The 22,086-nt window shown below is 50.4% G+C and overlaps 1 protein-coding gene across 4 annotated transcripts in view; it reads right to left on the minus strand.

Annotated features, from left to right (window-relative positions):
* Kazn (kazrin, periplakin interacting protein) overlaps positions 1-22,086 on the minus strand; it is a 1,072,553-nt gene that overhangs the window by 173,238 nt on the left and 877,229 nt on the right. The gene's annotated exons all lie outside the window — the stretch shown is intronic.

Consider the following 22,086-nt stretch of genomic DNA (forward strand, 5'->3'; position numbering starts at 1 on the left):
CCCCTCTCAGGGTGCTAGGGAAGAATCCTTCCTGGCCTCTTCAAGCTCCTGGGAGTTGGCAGCCCTTCGCATTCCTTGGCTTGTGGCTGTATCCCTCTGGTCTATGCCCCTGGGGACACATGGCCCTCCTACAAGGGCATCAGACCCTAGATTATGACTCATCCTGATCCGGTATGACCTCAACCTAACTGTTTATATATGCCCTGGCAAGAACGGTGTCTGCTGGTCTCCAGGCTCCTGCACAGGGAGAGGCCAGCACAGCAGCAGATGGCAGAGATGGAGGAGGAAGGAGGCCAGCAGAAGAGAGGGTGATGGATCTTGTTTTAAAATATACCAAATCAGGGAGATCTGTCATCCCTGCTAAGCAGATGTGTTGTAGATTCTATTAAAAGCACAAATGAACTTTAGAAGACAGGTCCTAATAAGCAATTCTAATTATCATCTTCATTAGCCACTCCAGTCCCAGGGCAATCTATTTTCATACTGGGAAGGAACTGCATCCTGGAGTGTCTGGAGAAGTCTGTCCTTCTTGGCACCTCCAGATGTGCTGTTTGGCTTTGAGAAAGGTGACCATGACCTTGGGCAAGGGGTGAGAGCAGAAGGTCCACTGCTCTCACTGCTAAACCCCAGTATCTGGTGTGGCTTGGCCAGCTTCCTGCTGCACATGTCAGTTCATGTGCAGGTAAATGGTCTCCAGGAGGAAATGACACTTGGGGTTCACCTTTCAATGTGACAGGGTCTATCTCAGTGTGCCTAGCATGGTGCCAGCAAAATGCGGATGCCAGTTTACACTGAGAATACAGAGGGCAGGGCTTCTTCCAAATAGTAACTCATCTGCAACCCCAATGTCACTTCCATCTTGCAGGCTGGGCATGACATTCAGTCCATTTCACATACAGCAAGAGCAAGGCCTGGAGGGGACCTGACAGCCTGAAGTTGTGTAGCCGACATATGGCCCTGGGCAATCTGAATTCTGAGCGCCTCCTCTGCCAGATGTTGCCAGATGCTGTGTGTCGGGGGTAAAACACCAAGCTCCCCTGCTGCCTGGCTTCAGCACTGTTGCAACTTCAAGGGTTAGTGTTATGCCCTGCCCAGCTTTCTGCCCAGCTAGGGTTTGGATTCCTTCCCCAAGGGTCATGTGTTGGAAGCTTACTGCCTAATTCACAGGTTAATGGTACTAGGGGCAGTGCCTCTGGGAAGTGATTAGATTTAGAGGGGACCCTGAGGGCAGAGCCCCCAGGATGGCATTAGAGGAGAAGGGAAATGGCCATGGTGGCCCCTGACTGTAATCCCAGCATGCAGGAGGCTGAAGCAGGAGGATGAATTTGAGCCCAGGCTGGGCAACTTAGCCAGACAGTATCTCAAAGAATAAAAAAGAAGTGGGGACCGAGCTCAGTGTGAAGGCCCTGGGTTCAACCCCCAGTATTTCAAGGAAGAAGGAGAATTAGAAGGAGGAGGAAGAAGAGGAGGAGAAGGGGGAGAGGTAAAAGTAAGGAGAGGGATTATGCTGGGGAGTTCCTGCCTCGAGCCCACTGGCGAGTTGACACCCCACTCCTACTGAGCATGCACCATGGGAAGGTCCCCTCAGTGAGTTGAGCCCATTCCCCTCACCCCTGACTGCTTCCAGGCTGGATGAAATGATGGAACTTCAAGCAAGTGAAAGAGGGCAGGAATGAGCCTGGCTTCCTGTCCATAGTGCCCACTCACCAGGACCTGGCTCTGTGGGAATCTGACTGCTCCCAAACATCCCCGTATGCCCCGAGGGCCAGTATTCCTTCTACTCATGAACTCCTACTCACAATTGACCCTTCCATTCTCCTCCTTAAATTTCACATGAAACTAATCCCTCAGCTGAGTTAACTATTCCTTCCGCTGGGTTCTCAGCACCCTTTGCAGCACCAGATGCTACGGTGGGATTTGGACTCACGGTCCTCCACACATCTGTGTCTGTGACCAGTGCAACCTCCACTGTAAGGATCTGAATCTGACCCAGTGGATCCCCCACAATTTGTTCAACAACAACCTTTGAAAATGAACAGAAAATCTGAGTTGGCATCCCAGTGGAGTGGAAGATGGGTGAAGCCTGTGTCCCCTGGGCCCTGCTCACTTCTGCCCAAAGCTGTCTTTGGAACATGGTGACACCTGTCGCTGACCTCCCCCCGACCGCCCAGCACTGCAGAACATGGCCCCCGAGGCACAGGGTGCTGCAGCCAAATGGGACCTGCTCATTTGGACCTCTTCTGGGCTGCTCAGTTTCATCTAACACACCCTCCATACACGCGCGACTCCTGTGGCCAGGCCGGGGTGACAGATGCCAGGGAACAACCGTGCACAGCACTGCAGGCGCCTTCCCTTGCCCGTTAGGACAGACCTGCTTCTCAGAGAGGCACTCGAGGCTGCTGGGCGGCGCAGAGCTGGGCAGGGAGGCTGCAGACTCCCTGGTCCCAGTCTGACCACACCACTTGGGGCTCAGAAACTTAATCGGCGCAGGCGCAGCGGCGGCATTGAGAGGTGGGAGACCGCTGGTCACAAGGCGGCGCTCTCCTGTGGGGATTATCCCTGCTGGCGCAGGAGGGGGTGTTCTAGAGCCAGTCAGTCCACTGGAGCTCTCTCACCCTTCTTCCTCCCAGCGCCAGATGCTGCTGCTGGACGCAGCCTCCTGACCCTGGACTTCCCAGACTCCAGAACTGTGAAGAATAAATCCGTGCCCTCCACAAATCACCCCACCTCAGGTATTCCAAGAGCAGCACAACATGGAACAAGGATTCTTACCCCGTGTAAAGGGACCCACGAGAGCAACAGGACTTCCCTGAGCCCAAACCCCAGCTCCACCCCTTCCCAGCTGGGTGGATGACTTACTTGCTCTTCTCATCTGTACAATGGGTACAACGCAGCTCTCCTGTCAGTGTCCAGGAGGATGAAATGAGACCTTGTTTTCATCCTGTCATGAATACCACTGAGGCCCATGATTGTGCAGGATAAACAACCTGCTAAGGGGGCTCTGTGTTCAGGTTTGCAAAGCTGAGCACACCCCAGAACCACGTGAAGGGCTTGGATGGTGCTGGTGTGTTATGAGCACACGACAAATGATAGCCCCAGTGATTGTCACTGCTGGTGTCTTACCGTCCTGAAGTGTCCTGGTCACCCTGTGTCCGAATGGTGGCTCGAATCCTAGGTACAACTGGAATGCTGATTTTACAGATTGCTTTACACCGTCTGCACACCCTGCTGACTTTGGCTGTTGTCAGTAGGGAGCCTCCCTGACATGACTAATCTCTCTGTGTCCCCAGGCAAGGGGGTTTGGAAGGCACCACTGGCAAAAATCAATCCAAAGCAATTAAACCCCCACCATGTTTGATCGGAACAAGAGCGGGATTGATTGGGAGGGCACTGGGGCGGAAACGCTCGTGGTCTCTGCCCTGTAGCACCCCAGTGCATCACCCCAAAAGGCCTCCCTGCACAAGGCCCTCTACAGACAGACACTGGAAAGGTTAGCTACTCACTTCCTCTTCCAGGTCACGTGAAACTGGGTTCATACATTGAGTATAACCCTTGCTGAGTTGTGTTTAAGTATGATTTCAGATCCATGCTAGTCTCACTATACTACCAGGGCCTGGAGAGGAAGGGCATGCTTAATGCCCTCTTCCTTCCTATGTTCAGCATACACTGTCAGTCAGGATTTTCAATCACATATGACCCAAACTGGTTTAAATAAGACCACTGACTTGCATGACCAATAAATGCAAAGGCAGTTCTACATCCACACAGAGGTTGGCTGAGGATCCCAAATGATACTACCAGCCCCCAGCTTCTCCCTTTTGGCATGCCTTGGTTCCCTTCTGATTATGTGGGTTCCCTGTTCAGATGGGCTCTTTCCTCCTGGTGACACGAGGGCTGCCAACAACACCAGTCGCATGCTCTCCCCTGTTCACATTTGATGCTAAGCATGCATTTCTTATCTGAAGGTCTGTCGAAGTAAACATGTCATTGTGTCTCTAGCTCTGCTTGGGTCAGGTGCCCACCTTGAACAAGTCAGTGCGTTACCAAGACTATAATGCTCAAGACTCAAGCTTCATGCCTATGTCAAACACCCATATCAGCCAAGCTCCTGGAGCGCACCCAAACTGGACTCACAGATCAAAGGTGGTGGGGGTGATTTCCTAGGAAAACACAGAGTAATTGATGCTGAACACACAGAATGCAGCACAGGGCTACTTTAGCATGCAATGGATGAAGTAACAAACTTGGTGGGGGACAGGATCCTTATTTTGAATTCAGTGTGCCTCAAAAATACTAATGGCTCATCCCTGCTCCTGCACCTGGTATTTATACTGTGCTGGGCCAGGATTCTATCTTAAGTTTCTCTCTTTCATTCCTTGCAAATAACATACCAGGAACAAGTGGACTGAGCCAGGCTGAGCAACCCTCTTAACAACTTGAACCTGGTAAGAAAGGTGCTGCTGTTTTCATGACCAACCCTTCGCCAAAACCCAGTCAGATGCCTCATTAATGTGTTCTAGCTCACTCCAATCGTTTATTTTAGGTCTGTTGAGAAGAGATTTCATATTTTTCATTACTAACCTTGGTTTTGCTTAGATGTATCCCAAAAATCCAATTAAGCAACTCAATTCAGCATGTGTGTGTGTTGAGTACAAAGTCCATGTTGTGTGTGTGTGTGTAAACTGTGTGTACCTAAATAGAAAGCCTCCTATTAGCTTTGAAATGTCTGTAGAATGTGTATAAAAGCTGGTGACATACTGACCCTAAAGAAAATCTCAGTAAATCCCAGAAAAAATGTCTATATCCCTGTCACTCCTACCACGATGCTAGAAAGAAGGAAAGATTTTAAAAGTCTCAGCCTGTAGCCTTTGCATGGTGCCTGGAGGTGGGAGGGGTCTCTCGCCCTGAGAAGCAGGGATCCTGCTCTTGTTTGGTGTGGCTTCTGACACTCTCACACCCTTCTCCTTAACCCACCCTCACACAGCAGTGCTGGCCTGCAGGATTCTGTGCCAGGGATGTGGGGGCTGGGGTGGATGAGGGTTGGGAGCTCCACAGCAGGACGGTCCCACTTGTACACGCTCCTCCCTTCTCTACTGAGATTTCAGGGTTGATGGAAGAGGGCTGAGGGGAAATAGTGGGAACAGAAGGAGAACTGTAGGAATGCTTTATACATGCAAAGAGGTCTAGAAAGACAAAATAATCCCACCCTTCTCATTAGCTCCAGCAACCACCATTGCTGTGTACCAGAGCCAGTGACAGACACAGGCATTTGCCTGGTGGCCTTGAAAGACCAGGAGGACATTCTAATGTGCTTCAGTAATAAGAGAGTTGGTTAAATTAAGCAATGAATGAAAGAAGTTAAAGATCAAGGAGATCCATACATCCCTCCACTTCTCAGAAAGGATTGGAGTGGGATTTTCAAAACCACAGACAGTCATGCAGACATAGTTAAGAACATGGACTTTGGGATGGAAAATAATTAGATTGAAACCCCAGCTTGGTGCCCCCCAGCATGTGGCCATGGGCAAAGCATCTGCCTCTGATTCTGCAGTAAGTGTCAGAAGAGCTCCCGAACCTGGAAGCCAGATCAGAGGACCGAATGGTCCAGTGTACACCAGGTACACGGAGCAATTGCTAGAGCCAGCTTGGAAATTCAACCTTCGATAGCCCAAAGCTCATAGCAAAGCAAGGGAGCTGTAAGACATTGCAACCATAGCTAAATATAAATCAATGACGTAGAATTCCAGTTCTTACTACATCGAAGGCTTGAGAAATTTTACCTCCTGGATCTTCTTAGTATGTAGATGGTGAGAGATAGACGTCTCCACAATGGCATGTCCCACCACAGTCCCTCAGAGTTCTGGGGCTGAAGTGTTGAGGCCACTCAGTGCAAGTCAGAGAAATAAGAGTGCAAGTATAGGGATTTGGGTTTCTTTCAATCTTTCTCTAAATTTGTAATTTGTATCCTTTCTAACAGTGCTCTCAGCTGGGCATGGTTGTGCATGCCTGTCATCCCAGCACACTGGGAGGCTGAGGCAGGAGGATACCAAGTTTGAGCCCAGTTTGGGCAACTTAGTCAGACCCTGTCTCAAAAAAATTGAAAAGGGCTAGCTAGGGATATAGCTCAGTGTGAAGGTCCTAGGTTCAATCCCAAATACAAAAAAAAAAAAAAAAAAGTGATGTTTTCTCTCCAATTCTGGTTAATGTTCTGAATGAATGATTTTAAGGGACAAGCAGAATTGAACTGAAAACTTGTACATAGATATTCATAGCAGCATTAGTTACAACAGCCAAAAGGCAGAAATGGCCCAAATGCTCATTAGCTAATGAATGGATTTAAGCAATTTAATTTGCTTAAATGTGCTCTCTCCACGCCATGCATGGTCAGTTGTCAAAGAGGAAGTACTGACACATGCTACAACATGGAAAGACGTCGAGAACATTCTGTTCTCACGTAAGACCAAGAGTGGTGTCATCCCATTTCCTTCATATGTTTGTAGAGACAGAAAGTAGATTTGTGGTTGCCAGGACTGGGAGGGGTGTTCGCAATGATGTTTAAAGGGCACAGTGCTTCTTTTTGGGGTAATGAAAATGCTGTCAAATTGATTGTGGTGATGGTTTCAGAAATCTTTGAATATACTTTGAATTGATTTGATCCCCGGTACTGGAAAAAACAAAACAAACAAATACACAAAAAAACCCCAAATATACTTTGAGTTGAATGCTTTGAATGGGTGAACTGTATGATATGTAAATTATATCTCAGTAAAGCTGTTCTAAAAAGAAAAATATATTCAGGCCACCTTTGCCATCAGCCACCCTTAGGAGAAGGCAGGGCGGTTACCCAGACTCTGAATTGAAACACACAGGTGGTGAGCAAAACAGCCTAATCTTTCATGGGGAAAAAGTCACCAAATTCTGCAGAAAGAGGCAACCCCCGGAGTCTACAGGGGTACCCTTCTGAACTACCTTTCACTTGAGTTCTTGGAGCCCACAGACCAGTGTCAGTGGCCCACAGGCTTGGGCATGCCAAAACCAGCTTCTTGCAGGATGTCCTATTTGAAGATGTCACATGCAAACCCATGGTGGTCACCCACTTGACATTCAGCAATGGCAGTATTAATAGGAGTGCGCTATTGGCCAGACTCATTCTCTCAGCTTGAGATCTATTACTTCGTTTTAATTTCCTGTGGTGGTTAAGCCTGATTGTATCAATTCTGCCATGATGTTCTGGCCTTGGAGCCAGCTGACCATGGACTGAATCCCCCAAACCTGTGAGCCAATGAACCCCTCTCCTTTAAGTTGTGAATGTCAGGTAGTTGTCCCAGCAACAGGAAAGCTGACTAATACATTTCTTAACAGCCTCTGAAGTGGTATCATAGCACCCATTTTTACACCACAGAAAAACGTGTGTCAGAGCAGCACTGTGCTTGGTGTGAGATCACACAGCTGGTATCCTGATCCCAAGTTCCAAAACTCCAGAACCAGTGTCTTCCGCTTTTGGCATGGGTGGCTCCTTTCTCTCCTCTGACATCTCGCCCAAGTCTCTCCTGCTGCACTGAAGTCATTTTCTCCTCTTCCAAGTGCAAATGGGTGTCATCTGTGGAAAACCCTGCGTGTGGCTGGAGTTTCCCAATCATTTCTTCACTGCCTTTGCTTAATTAAGCAACTCCAATTTATGAACCTCCCAAAAAGAAGCAACAGATGATGACAAGAGAGGAAAACAATCCGAGTTCCTGTTGAGATGGAAAATCCCTGTCTGCACCTGATAGCCCAGTAACAAATACATACGCGCGGCTGGATTTATCCTGGAAGAGTGGGCTCGACGGCTATTGTCCTTGGGGGAAGAATCGAAGCTGTGCAGGACCCATAAAAAGTACAGAGACCCTGCAGACTGGGCCTGATCCAGCAGTAGATGTATATTTTTCACACTGACTCAGGCATGCAGGTGGGAGACAGTCATTTCTGGCTGCCATTTCCCCTGTTCATGTTCTTCTCCCCAATTTCTGTGCTCATCAACCTTCCAAGAGCTGCAGCCTCTCTGAAGCCCTTCAGGGATTTATCTGAGTTGGATTTTATAGCCCAGGCCTTGCAATAACTAGTACATAACTTAACTCCAAGCCCCAAGGACATGGGTCACATGATCACCCACCTACCTGAGCCCAGTGCTGCATCTTAATTGCTAACAAGCCCCTCATCATAACAGACGTCATAAAAAGCTTTGGTGGCTTACTGAGAAATCAATCCTTCACCAAATGCTTTGACAGGAGCAAGCAGCCCCTCCTTTGTTTTATAGGGGGCCAGGCTCCTTCTGGATCCCCGGAAACTTCTGTCCATAGGTAGACTAATGGAGACTTCAGAGACGGTTCCAGTTTCCATCCCTGCAGTCCCTGTGTGCCCTGGGCACATTCTGTTTGGGCTTCAGTGTTTCTACCTGTAAAGTAAAGCTCTCTTGCTTACTGGGTTGTGCAATGTGCCCAGCACAGAGGTTGCTCTGTGGAAGTGAGAGGGGCCTGCATAAGGACAGCTGCCAGGTCTGTGCTCCAGGCTGATGCCAGGACCAAGGAAGACAAATACAACTCATGCCAGTCATGGGCACTGTCCTGGTGGACCCACAAGAGATCATACTTGGTCACTTGAGCTCTGCTCAGCTGGGTGGTAAGTGACTCAGAAGAGTAGGAGCGTGGACTCCTGAGGGTGGACACACACAACATCGAGGGGCAGAACTGGGGGAGGTATGGAGTGACAACCATGAAAGGTAGCAATTTAACTTTCATGCCGACTCAAACTCATCTAGAGCCTCCACTTATCCACAGGCCTGGGGAAGATAATTCCACCCAGAACAACATGCAACAGATAAAAATAACCCCAGCATCTCAGGGAGACAGATATTAAGGCAGAGCGCTATGGAGGGGAATGTATTCTATTCTTGAAGTTGTAATCAGTTCAGCAGGCTGCAAACAGGCTGCAAAGCCCTGGTGAGTTGAGTTCTGTCACCTGCTACCTAGACTTCTGTTGCAGGGCTATATTAAAACAAGTCACCACCCTGCCACCTACCTCCCTGGACTCCAGGTGTCCTCTTGCTGCAGGAATAACTGCACTCCTGTGTCCCTCCAGCCAGTCTCCACAGCCAGCCAGGTGAGTTCCAGCCCTCAAACCCTTCCAGTGCTTCTATTTCTGAAGGTCTGCTTCCTGAGAACACTGGCAGGACCCTAGTCGGCTCAGAGACCCGGGCACAGTGTTGCCTGCACCCTGCCCTGGGCCTCACGCTCTAGGAAAGGGACATTTCCCACCCTTGGGAACTAGGATCAGTGACAGAAATGCCACAGAGGAGCACGAGTCTGGCACGAAACATAAGAGACACCTGGACCTCGGTAGCCAGGCAGACAAGTCAATGCAGAGGCTCAATAAAGATGCATCAGGCAGGACCCTTTTCTTCTCTATGCCTCAGTCTCTGCACCTGCAAAGCAGGAAGCCTCACCCACAAAGGGCCAGATGGTCTTGTGGGACAACTGTGGGATTCTCACAAAACAGACTGCAGGCCCTGTCCCTGGTGGCCTCCTGGGCTGGTTGGGCAGTGGTGTCCTCATGTGCATCTGCAGAGGCCCACGTTGTGGGTCGCCTGAGGCTTTGCAGCTTGTCTGAGATCCAAATCTAGACCAGGCCGACCCAGAAGCTCAGCTCTGCCCCTCACATCAGGCCACCTTTCTGCTGGTCCTTGCTTCATGGCCACTGGTCCCCATCAGTGGTGTCTCAGCCCCAGGGAGCACCTGACATGCATGGATATCTTCTGTATGCCCGAGGCCAAGTGGCCATAGGTCAGGCTGCCCGGGCTTCCCATGCAGCCCTGTTCCAGGTCAGTGGTGGGACTGGAGAGGACATGGGATAGAGATACAGCCAGAGCCCAGAGCTGTCACCAACCTGCAGTCCATCACTACCCAGGGGAAGGCCACACACTGTTCCACTTGCCTGGGACAAGCCCTCTCCCCATGGAGAGGCCGCACTGTTGGGGCGAGAGCCAGACTGGTGGGACCATATACCACCTCTCCCATCAGCATCCAATCTGTGGCTTGTGCAGACATGCTATGCCTCAATGTCCCCCCTGAGCAACAGGCCTGGAGGTCCCTCCTGTCCCAGCAGCATACTGAGGGCTGAGTCAGGGCCTGCCCTGCTTGGCAGATCTTGGCACCAGAAGCTACTGCTTGGCAGGTCCCCTCCGTGCCCTCCTGTTGGATTCCCTTTCAGGCCACCACAGGACTGCCTTTTGCCCCTCAGTCCCTGTACTTCCTTCTGTTAGCAATTGCCATGCTATGCAGTAATCATGTCTTCAAAGCCCTAGAGGCCAGTCTTATTTACCTTGGAGGTGTGGTCAGGCCCAACCATGACAAAGGCTCCCTCCTGAGGTCTTGGTGGAAAGAATGAAGCATGCACTGGGCTCTTATTTGCTTCTCAGTTCTGTGTCCCTGGCTCTGATGAAAGGGGTCTCATTCTTCCCCTCGGACTCTCTCATGTCTCTGTCTGGACAACAAAGATGAACTCTGGCTCTGAGGAGCTCAGACCTCAGCCAGGACAGGAATCCTGGACGTGGGTGGACAGGTCTGGGAGGGGCCCGAGAATCTGCCTTTCCAACAAGCTCTTGGGGATGCCACGCTGTGGCCCAGGGACCACACTTTGAGTAGCAAGAAACTGAGCTCACTTAGATAACGATGTCTGGAGTTGCCCAGGGACAGGCAAACAAAGGTGACTCTTACAGTCTTATTACAGGGTGGAAAAAGTAAGGTTTCTGATCACAGACAATGCAGTCTGTACCTCTGAGCCCAGAGCTCACTTTCAAAGCCACTTTTTTTGGCTCACATTTTAGTATGTGTGCTGCCGAAGTGAGGACTTTTGGGCTTACATTTGTCATTTTCTGACAGTGGCATGAACTCTGGGCCAATGCACCCTGCAAGGCCATCTGGCCCTTTGGAAATATGCCCAGCACTACCAGTCCTGGCATGAGCAGAGGCTGAAAATGCAGACCAGGCCCAGATAGGGGGCCTGCAGGAAGGGCTGGGGCTGAGACATCTGATGGGGCAGTGTCACATAGTAGCTGCTGCCTCCCAACCAGGCAGCTGATGCAGGGGGCTGGACACCCTGTTCAAGATGAGCTGGGCTGTACTGAAGGAGAGCCTGCTGCATCCACACCTGCTCGGCCTCAGCCCTGCTCCAGGGTGGCTGCATCCCACTGTCCATTCTGAGGCCCAGGAAAGCTGAATCCTCCAATGCCAACAGCTGAAGTGCTCTGGATGCCAGGCCCAGTTGGACAGCCCCAAGGCAGAGTGACAGGGGAGGGGAGGAGAGATGGGGGTGCAAAGGGCAGGGAGGAGAGGCAGAGTACCCCCAGCCCCAGCCCTGTGGAGGAGCTGACTTTCCTGAGGACATGCGCATACCCAGTGCTGAGCTACTGCTTTCTATCCTGCACCTATGCCTTGGGCTGGGCCTGGCCCCCCACCTCCCAGGGGAGGCAACGCAGGCCCAGAGAGCATGAGTCAGTGCATGGTGGCAAGAGACAGAGTCATGATCCAAGCCCTAGAGGCCTGGGCCGGCTCTGAGCAGGGTTTGGGGACTGCAGCAGGCTGTCCCCAAGCTTGCTGGATGCCCTGAGGGGCTCAGAGAAAGGTGAGTGCCTTTGTTCTCACCTCTGTCCTCTCCGTTCGCTGAGTCTGGCCACAGGCTTTGTCCCAGGGAGCCAGAGACAGGTCCTGGGCACTTGGCTTCTGCTCCAGAGGCTGTCTCAAGCCCACGGCCTTGGGGGGGGGGGGTGGCACCACCAGCTGCCACTGTGGAAGGGAAGAAGACTCTGGCTGTGGCCAGGGCATGGCCCTGGAGCATATTATACACATCAGCTGGCTCCTGGGCTGTGGTCTCAGGGCTCTGGTGATCAGACTGGCAGAGCGCCTCCCCCATGGAGGCGGTAGGCAGCTCCCCTCCCATTGTGGTGGGCCTTCCTGAGAATCTCTGGTGGGACAACCATGTAGTCTGGCTGCCTGGTCTGTGACATGGGTCATGTTGGGTGCGGGAACTACAAAAAGGACACACTCCATCCTGGAGGAGTTTGCAAAACATGAGTGCGACTGGCAGGGCAGTGGGGAGGAGGGCAGAGTCCCGAGACTGGAGGCTGCCTGGACTCTGATTCTTGTCCTGCTTCCTAGCTCAGTGGCTGTGGGCAAATTACGCAACCTCCCCAAGCCTTGGTTTTCCGTCGGTAAAATGGGGAGGATTCTAGCAGCACCCACCTCCGTGGGTTGGTTCGAGGGACAGCTGGGACCCTCCTCCTATGTGGCTGGTCAGTAAGGGGCTGGGGTCAGTATGAGCCCAAGCCATGTGGGTTGGTGGGTAATGGTCCCCGTGCACAGTCAGTGTCCCTTCATGTTTTGAAGCAGCTTTGGGCAAGAGCTTTCTCAAAGATCAAGAATCAGCTTTAGCCTCGTACGAGTATCTTAACAAGAACAGAGTAGAAAATTGACCCTAGTTCCTGTCTTTACTGCAAGCAGTAGCTGCTGTAGTGGCTTCAACTGGTGTTGTAAAGCAAAGCCAGGTGTTGTGGCACTCTGGGAGGCTGAGGCAGGAGGATGACAAGTTGAAGCCCAGCCTTGGCAATCTAGCCATGTAATGAGACCCTGTTTCAAAATTGAAAAAATTAAAAAGGACTGGGGATATAGCTTAGTGCAAAATCCCTGGGTCCTAGTACTGAAAAAAAAAGAAGAAAAGAGGTGTCACGAGCTCTCTAAGTCATGGGAAAGAAGCAGAGAGCAACAGGGAAAGCCAGAAGGTGATTTTCCCCTGGTGGAAACAGTGGGTGGGTGACACAGGAGACAGCCTGGAATTGATTTTTAATTTTGATGAAAATGGTCTTCACCAGAAGCCAACGCCACCCAGGGTAGACATCTTGAAATGCGTCCTTCCTGGCTGTGTGGAGTGACGGACGGGAGCCTGGGCACTGGCCCTGCTGTGCTGGGTCTAGGATGAATTCTAGTGGTTCAGTGTGCTCTGGTTTCAGAATCCCCATGCTCCCTAATCACATCTACTTCCTGCTAATTGTGGTGCATGGTTTTCTAGACTGTGGGGTTTCTGGGAATACATACATAGGACATGAGCGCAGGGACGCCTGTGTTGAGCACAGTGCCTGCTATGCAGTAAACAATCAGTGCCAGCTGCTGTTATTACTACTGTTTTCAATTACTGCTATCACTATCACCTGGATGGAGGTTAGGGTTAATGATGGGAGGCAGCGCCTGACACTCACTCAAATGAGGGGCAGGAGAGCTGGGCTCTAACTTCCTCATGGCTGCCGGCCTTGCGACTTCTGTTCCCACTTCCTGGAATCCAGCTGCACTTGGTGATGCTTGCTGCACACCCAGCACTGTGTGAGGCCCTGGCCACGTGAGCAGACGGCCCCTGGCCCGGGGGGAGGTGGACATCGCTCAGCTAATCACGCTTCCCTTTGCAAGCTACTGAACAAGGGAAGCTGGCAGCCCTGGCTGTGGTCTGTTGGTCTGGAAAATAAGGGCAGCGATGAGATGGTCCCAAGGTCCCCAGCTACTATGCCCGATCTCTTGCCCTAGCCCTGCTTTCTGGAGTTCTAGAGCCAAATGGTGCCCCAGGGGTCCCACCCCCTGCCTGGGCGCGTCCCCCTCCTTTGTCTGCCCCAGCTTGGGGACCCTCTGCACTCTGCTCTGCCAGAGGCAGAGGACGCAAGTGGCCGAACTCCTGTGGCCCTGATGAAGTGCCAGCAGGCGAGATGATGTATAGTGTGTGCGATGGATGGCGGCATTTTAATCACTCACAGGCAGACTGGGCAGCTGCCTAATGGAACTATTGGTCTCAGTGACAGTCAGCATCTGCAGCTTTGGACTCAGAGTGGAGGTGTGGCTCCCTTCTGGGGCTGGTACCCCCGCTGTGCTCTAGCACACAGGCTGGGGCACCGGCACCCAGCCCGCACCACTTCCTGTGTAAGGAGGAGCCTGGGTGGCTGTGACAACTTCCTCACCTGCCCCAAGCCCTCCCTGCCACTCACCAGCTGGCATCCATCTTGCCCTTGAGCTACCTCGGCAACAGGCATGGTGGGGGTACACTATGCCCGTTTTGCAGAAGGAGAAACTGAGGCCCAGAGAGATAGCACTCAGGCTTCAGGGGAATTGGAGGCAGAGCTAGAAGTGCAACTCCCCTCTGGGTCATCCTAAATCCTGGGTTGGGCGACATCATCTTGGAGAAGAGGAGGAGGTCAGAGAAGTAGCAAAAATGAGAGAAAAGATAAGACAGGAGAGGCTGGAAGGCAGAGGAGTCTCAGGAGGGTAAAAGGAGGAGGGGAAGAGAGAGAGACAAAGAGAGGGACAGACAGACAGACAGACACAGAGGCCAGCAGGATGGCTATCCCCTTGCCTGGTCCTCAAATGTGTCCTTGTCTGTGACTTTTACTTATTCATCCAACCAGCATTTACTGAGCACTTACTGTGTGCCAGGTCCCCAGCCAGCACCAGAGACATTGCACTGCAGGGAACAGATAAGAGTCCCTGGTCTCTTGAGGTGACATTCCAGCAGGCCAGTTGGAGAGCTCACACGGAAGCAGTGAGCCTCACCAGCTCCCAGCTCTCGAGAGTGCCACAGGTGCAGGTGTGCATGGTTCTCTGGGAACCTGGGGTTAGGCTGGAGTGGCAGAACAGTGACAGACCCGAGGCTCTGAGCAAAGTGAGGCAGAGACAGCCCAGGCCCTGTCCTCCACAAGTGCCGGCCAGAGCCATGGGACTCCAGCCATGCCACCCCTGAGTATGCAGCCACCCTGCGCTGATTGATAACAACAACTTCAGAAGCCCATGGTGGGCTCAGATGGCTGGCACTGCCGTGTCTGTGAGATCCTCGTGCAGCATAAATTCACCAGCTCAAATGTTGGAATTGCATAAGCTTTTAAACAGATTGCTAGTGTATCTTTTATTTTTATTGTGCTAGAAACACAAACGAAACAGCAACGATTTGTCCCTCGATAAATAAAAGCAGTAAAAGAAAGGGGGAGAAGAATCACTACCCACTTTACATTCCCCGTGCCTGCTTCTCGCTGTGATACAGAGCAGGTTATGAACAGTCCACTTAGAGTGGGCTGCACGTCCCTGCTGCTGGATCAGGCAAGGAAGGGGCTGCCCAGGCCTGTGGAGTCAGACAGACGGGGGCTCAGATGGCACTCTGCTGCTTGCTGGCTGTGTGGCCTCGAATCTGTCACTTAACCTCTCTGAGCTTCAGGGAGAACAAAGTTAATGAAGTCGGAATTGCTTAGGTTAGTGCCTGGCATGGAAAGGTGCTCAGTAAATTAGTAGCTATTATCACTGTGGTCAGCATGAATGTTAGCTATAAAATGAGGACAATAACTCACCAGGGCTGACCTGCAGGTTGTATGATGCATGGTAAAGGGAGATGGCAGACGGGAAAAGCTTTGAAACTACACCGTGCAGGCAGGAGGCCTGATTCAGGATGGTCAGGGGCATCCTGTTTCTTCTTGATTTCTGATTTTGTGCTGGTTCTCTCTCTACTGGTGTGCAGTCAATCTCCCTCTATCATCACTTCCTTCTCAAACCCTGTACTTTGGAACCATTCTAAGAAAAAAGGCTCCATGATCAAATACATTTGAGACATGCTAGATTCAACAGGGTTCTTATTTGTAGGGCTTCTTGGCAACTTTGCTACACTATCACAAGAACCAGGGAAGGCAGCAGCTCCAGGACAGCTGTCTGGAGCTCTTCTGCCCTGTGTCGGCCAGGAGGATGCAACTTCCTTCCAAGGACAGGAACTGTAATTCCCCGAGGGCCCTGCTGTTTCCAGCCAGTGATGGAGCATGGCACAGACATGAAGTCAGGTCCCCTCCTGCCAGACAGGGTTCTCCTCCTCCTCTGATGGCCAACTTTGAGGACTTCTGGACAGCTTTGCCGAAGCTTTCTTGGGTTGCACACAGTGTAGGGTGCTTCTGCCTTCTTCCTTCTCTCTCCATCCCTCCACATCTGATTTGCACCATGGTCTGCTGGCCCTCCAGCCTTCTCCAGCTCCTTTCTCATTTCCCCTTATACATACATTGTCCCCAGTAGAGACCACAACGTGGTGTATGTATCTTGGAGGACCTGGACTAAGAGATGTCTCTTGAAGAGCACTTATTAGCACCACAAGGAACACAGGTGTACCATAAGGGACAATTTGGGAAACTACAAGCTAGCCCAACAAGACACTCAAGACATAAGAAAGAAGTTGCTCACCATATCCATTCACCTACCCATTTGTCTATCCACCCACCCACCTATCCATCCATCCATCCATCCATCCATCCATCCATCTTCCATATATTCATCAATCTACCTACCTACCTATCTATCCACCCACCCATCCACCCATCCACCCATCCACCCATCATCCATCCATCCATCCATCCAATCATCTACTCACCCACCTACCCAACCCACAAACCAGCCACTCACTATGATGGGATGCTGGCTAACCCACTGTGAAGCTGCCAGCTCCTCAGGCTGCCAACTCAGGGGAAGCCAAGAAGAGTGTGTGGAGGAAGTTCCATTTTCTCCTTGTTGGAAAGGAGCTCTATCGTCTGAGTCAATTCCCATTCAGATGGAACAAAAATATATGCTACAGCTGCTCACATTTTCTTCATTAAGAATAATCTCATCAAAGTCTTGGCTCCATGCCTGAAGGGATGCCTGTGAGGCCACTTTCTCCCAACATGTGCTCATGGGCCGACAGCCCAGGACGGATGCTATTTTGTAAAGAGGAGCTGAGAAATGGGAAGGCTGTTGCAGGGAGTAGCTGTTAATAATGGTGAAGGGAAGGAAAGTAACAATTGCCAGGCACTTCTAAGTGCTCAGTTCGAGGCTCTTTACACCTGGTTGTACCCTTGCAACCTTTAAAGAAAGGGGCCTGGTTATTGTTCCCATATTACAGATGCGAAGACTGAGGCTCAGAGAGACAAAGCAACATATGAGTTTGGGGAAACACTCTCGAGGGCGTGGGTGTTGCCAGGCTGGGCTTCTCTGAAGGAGCCTGGGTGGGGGCCAGGGCTGCTGTGGGTAGAGGCAGGCTCCATCTTGGCTGGGGGCCAGATGCTCGCCTGTGAGAGGGCAACGCAGACACTTCGAACAAAGTACCTGGAACCGCCAACATCTGTGTCCTCCACATCTGGGAAGCAGAGTGGGAGGGTGTGTGGTAAAACTCCAAATATTTTTTAAACCCCTGCAACCAATGCTCTCTTCTTCCTGTGGGAGGAAACCGTTCTACCCACTGGCAGTCTCCATTTGCAGGTCTCTCTGCCGCTGGCTGAGTTGCTGAGTTGCTGCGGCAGAGGGGACCCACGGAAGCTGAGATTGTGCTGGGAACCACAACACTGGAGGCAGAGGGGAGTCTGAGCACCTTGAGACCAGGAATAACGACACAGTGGGAAAGAGCGTGTGAGGAGATAGGAACAGGGAGCAAAAGTGTGGAGTAGGGATCTGTCCGGGTCATTAAAATGCTTAAGGCTACAGCATGAAGACATTTAGATCCAGTGACGGGGAGGGGGACTCGCTGTCTGCACCCCACCTCTGGGCTCTGTGCTGGGTACTGTGTCCCGAACTCCATCCTCGTCTGCTGAAATCTTGCGCTTATCTGAGAAGCCACGTGCTGCTGGTTTCACCTGCGGAAAGGCCTTGTCCTCCACAGAGCTGGCCTTCTGGTCTCAGTCACCAGGAAGGCCACATCTGAGCTCAGGGTCCCTCCCCTCCCCTTTATGCCCAGAAGGCCACCCCCCTCTGCTCTTCCCATGGCTAACTCTGCCTTAACATGCTTTAGGGCTCAGCTTAAATGTCACCTCCTCGGAGAGGTCCTCTTCCACCACACATGTAAACATATCCTCTATTATTCTTTTTCTCACCTCTTATTTCTTGCCTTTCTGGGTGGTCTCCACCCTCAACCCATCTACAGCTGTGAGTCCAGGGCAATGCCTGAGCATACAGGAGGAGCAGAGGTGAACAGGCTGCTAGAGTTTGGGTCCTAAGTGTCCCCTGAATGTCCATGTGTTGGAGTCCAGGTTCCCAGGAAGGCACAACTGGAAGGTGGTAAAACCTGTCAGGGGCAGGGCCTGATGAGAGGTCTTTAGGTCACTGGGGGTGTGGCCATAAAGTGCCAACTGCTCATGGACTAGAATCTCCAAAATGGGTCAAAATAAACCTGATTATCTCAGGTATTCATTATGGTGACACATGAGTAACACACCAGCCATTCTCAGAAAAGCGCAACAGATTTCCTGAATGTCTGGAGTATGTAGTTTTAAATAAATGTTGACCCTGGCCATTGATAGAAACTAAGAAGTGTAATCCAATTATAGTCATGCTCCACACAATGATGTTTTAGGCCATGGAGACCATGTGTTTGATTATGGTTCCATATGATGGTAACAAAGCTGAAGATGTCCCAGCACTGAGTGACCTTACAGTCTTGTGATGTCAGAGTGAAGTACATAACTCTTGTGTCTGTAGTCAACAAACTCACTGTACTGCAGCCTGTATAAAAGGGTGGCACAAGCTGGGTGTGGTGGCACATGCCTTTAATCTCAGCACTCCGGTAGGCTGAGGCAGGAGGATTGCAAGTTTGAGGCCACCCTGGACAATATAATAGCTTAGGGAGACCCCGTCTCAAAATAAAAAATGCTAAGAGGACTGGGCAGGTAGCTCAGTGTGAAGGCCCTGATTTCAATTCCTAGAAACACACACACACACACACACACACACACACAAGTATAGCATGGGTGTGGTACTGCACTACTGTAATCCCAGCTACCTGGGAGCCTAAGGCAGGAGGATCACAAGTTGAAATGAGCCCAGGGAAATTAGCAAGACTCTGCCGTGAAATGGCCTGAAAGGATGCTGGGCATCATAGCAATCACTGCACCCAGAAATGAGTAGGGGAAGTGTGCCAGGGACACACGAGCTCCACCCAGCACAATTGCAACCTCTGGATGCTAAAGATCCAGGGTGGAGAATGTTTCATTAAATGCTGTGGGATACAGAGGGGCTCAGAGGGCTGCTGCCAGACGCACCTTGCTGGTGGTGTGGACCGATGTTTGGATCTAGGTAAGAGTCTCACTGCTCTCACTGGGCTGTGCTAATGGCTTGGTCCCCAGCCCATAGTGCTATGGGGAGGTAATGGAACCTTTAAGAGGTGGAACTTATTGGAAGGAAGTTGGGTCATGGCGGGGGGGTTCTCTGGCAGGAGACATAGGGACCCGGCTCCCTTCCCTCTCCTTGCTTCCTGACTGCCATGAAGTGAGCATCTTTCCCTGCTACACATTCCCCACAGTGTGCTGACTCACCATGAGCTATAGATATTTTTAAAAGCAATTTAAATTTTATGGACCTCCCAGTTTTTCTAAAAGTTAATTTAAAGTCATCTCTCTAAGTTTCATGTATTATATACAGATGGTGCAGAATATGAGTATGAAGATACAAATTAGTCCATGCCGCCCCAAATTTACTAGAATACAGAATTCATCTTCATAAATACATACAAAATTCCTTTGAAGAGAGAGGGGACTGTCTGGGTTTTCTGAGACACTTTTCTAAGTGATTCAAGGGGTGAAATGCACACCCTGTTGTAAATACACTCATTCTAGATTTTGTGGCTCTCAATAGCACATCAAGGTTGAGGTTCTTGACTGTTAGAAAATTAAATGCATGGAATGAGATTCTGTTTCTTATGTGAAAAAGCACAAACCTATAAACACCATGTACATAATTACTCCAAAATATGAAGACTACAAATACAAACACTTTACTTTAAAAAGCAAAGATTAGGGCTGGGGATTTAGCTCAGTGATTCCACCACTTGCCCTGTAAGCACAAGGACCCAAGTTCAATCCCCAGTACCAAAAAATAAAAAAGCAAGCACTGTAGATTGGTGCAAAGGCAAAAGGTTTAAATGCTTCTGTTTGGATAATTCAACTAAAACCTATACAAGTTTGTTCCCAGAAGTTAATACATCACTTGTCTCCACAAAAGAAAATGAATTCTAAAAATTAACATGGTTTTCAGTATTTCAAATTTCATTATTTATATAAAAACTTATAGAGACCAATAATATCCATTAGCTTCAAAAGATAAACTAAAGACTTTTGTTATAATCAAGTTTACCAAGATTTGACCAGGTCTATTTAATATATACACTGGGAAAATATACTTACTCTATAATTTCTTATAAAGTAACAAGTAAGAAACAGATGTAGGAGATGTAGAAGGGTAGCAGGACATGGACTGAAATCTCTGAAATCATGAGTAAAAGCAAACCTTCCCCCCTCATAAGTTGACTAACTCAGGTGTTTTGTGATAGTACTGGAAAGCAGACTAATACAGGGTGGCTTGGATTCCTCACATGCAGCAAGGCCTTCTTGATCCTCAGTGTCTAACACTGTTTTGCATTAGAGACAACATAAAACAGAGGAAAAGAGAAAGCAGACCAGGCCACTCATACATGCACTCAACAAAAGATGCGCATCTACTTAGTACATACCAGGTATGGTTTGAAGGGCTGGGTATAGAGGGACGAACAAAACAGAAATCTTCCTTCAGGGCTTGTATACTGGATGGGTGAGGCAGAGAATAAGAAGGGTAAATCCATGAAAGATATCGTAAGGGAGACAGTATCAAGTGCTACAGAGAAAGACAACAGGGCTTGGAGTTGGACATGCTGTGTAAGCCAGTGTCATTTAGAGAGGGACGTACTGAGAAGGGGACATCTAAGGAGGGTAGGAAGCCAGGCCAGCATGTTTGGGTGGAGTGGTGTGAGGGGTTGAGAGTGGGTGAAAGAAGAGCCAGCAGAAGAGCCTGTGTGCAGCAGCAGAGCTGGTGGGGTAAGGACTGGCCAGCAGACAGGGTGGCTGGGACAGGGTGATAGGGTGAGTGGAGGAGGGGAGGTGGGAGAGGGGACCCTGCAGGCGCACCATCCCCCTTGCACTGACTCTCGGAGAGGCCCCAAAGCTAAATGTTTAAAAACTGGTCCTCAGCCAGGGGATATACTCCCAGGGGCGCAGGTGAATGTCAGCTCTTGCTAGTTGGTGCATTTACCTGGGCGGAGGCTTCCAGGAACCTAGGGCCGTATGTGTGCTATGCATGCACCATACCACTGAGCTACATCCCCAACTCAAATCTTCAAATTCAGCTGACTGATAGTTTTCCCTGAAGAAGGAAACCTCACCCTGGCCTCTGGCCCACCGCACTTGGAGGAGGCTATGTCCAGACCCAGGCTCTCATCTCTTGAGCATATTGTGGCCTCTGCCCCACGAGTTCCCTCATTCTTGCCTCCAGGATTGTTTTCCATTTGAGGTTTTGGAGTTACATAAGGTCAAACTAGCCTGTCATTGTGTGTCCTCGCACCTGCTTTGAAAACAGGTCATAAGATTTCAACTTGTGTTCTGTGTTTTAATGTTTGTCTTTTGATGTTAATATGAAAATAAAGAATTTGCCATTTGAAAAAAAAAAAAGAAAAATTGGCCCTCAAAACAAACCAACCAACCAACAAATAGCCAGCCCTGGTTGTAGCATTTGCTGAGTTTGGCGTTATAAGCACTCCCACTGTGGCTGCTGTGAAGCTATCAACTTCAGTGTGAGGTCTCTGGATACAGAACTGAGGATGGCCACCTCCAGCTCCAGCTCCAGCTCCAGCTCCAGCTCCAGCTCCAGGTCCACCTCCAGCTCCAGCCCCAGAACCCAGCAACCAGCAGCCTTGCAGAAACTTCTACATTTTACTCCACACCCTGCCCTTGCTCCTGGGAGCCTGCCCTGAAATCCACTGTGCATGGTACATCCTCTTCCATATTTATGGCTGTGCACTAGGTGGGACCAACCCACTAAGGCCTTGTTTCTAATGAATTCCTGCAGCAGTCCACGTGGTGCTCCAGGTGCATCAAGCTCATCAGAGCCAGGCCTGTACACTGGGGTTTGATGCTTAGAACATTCTTCCCCAATCTTTGGACAACTGGCTCTCATCATTTGGGTGTTTGCTCCCACATCCCTTCCTGAAGGTCTTTCTCTGGCC

This window comes from Heterocephalus glaber, unplaced genomic scaffold, assembly GCF_053883595.1.
Source record: "Heterocephalus glaber isolate CG9 unplaced genomic scaffold, H.glaber_assembly_v1.0 deba00001452, whole genome shotgun sequence".
In the NCBI taxonomy this organism is placed as follows: Eukaryota; Metazoa; Chordata; class Mammalia; order Rodentia; family Bathyergidae; genus Heterocephalus; species Heterocephalus glaber.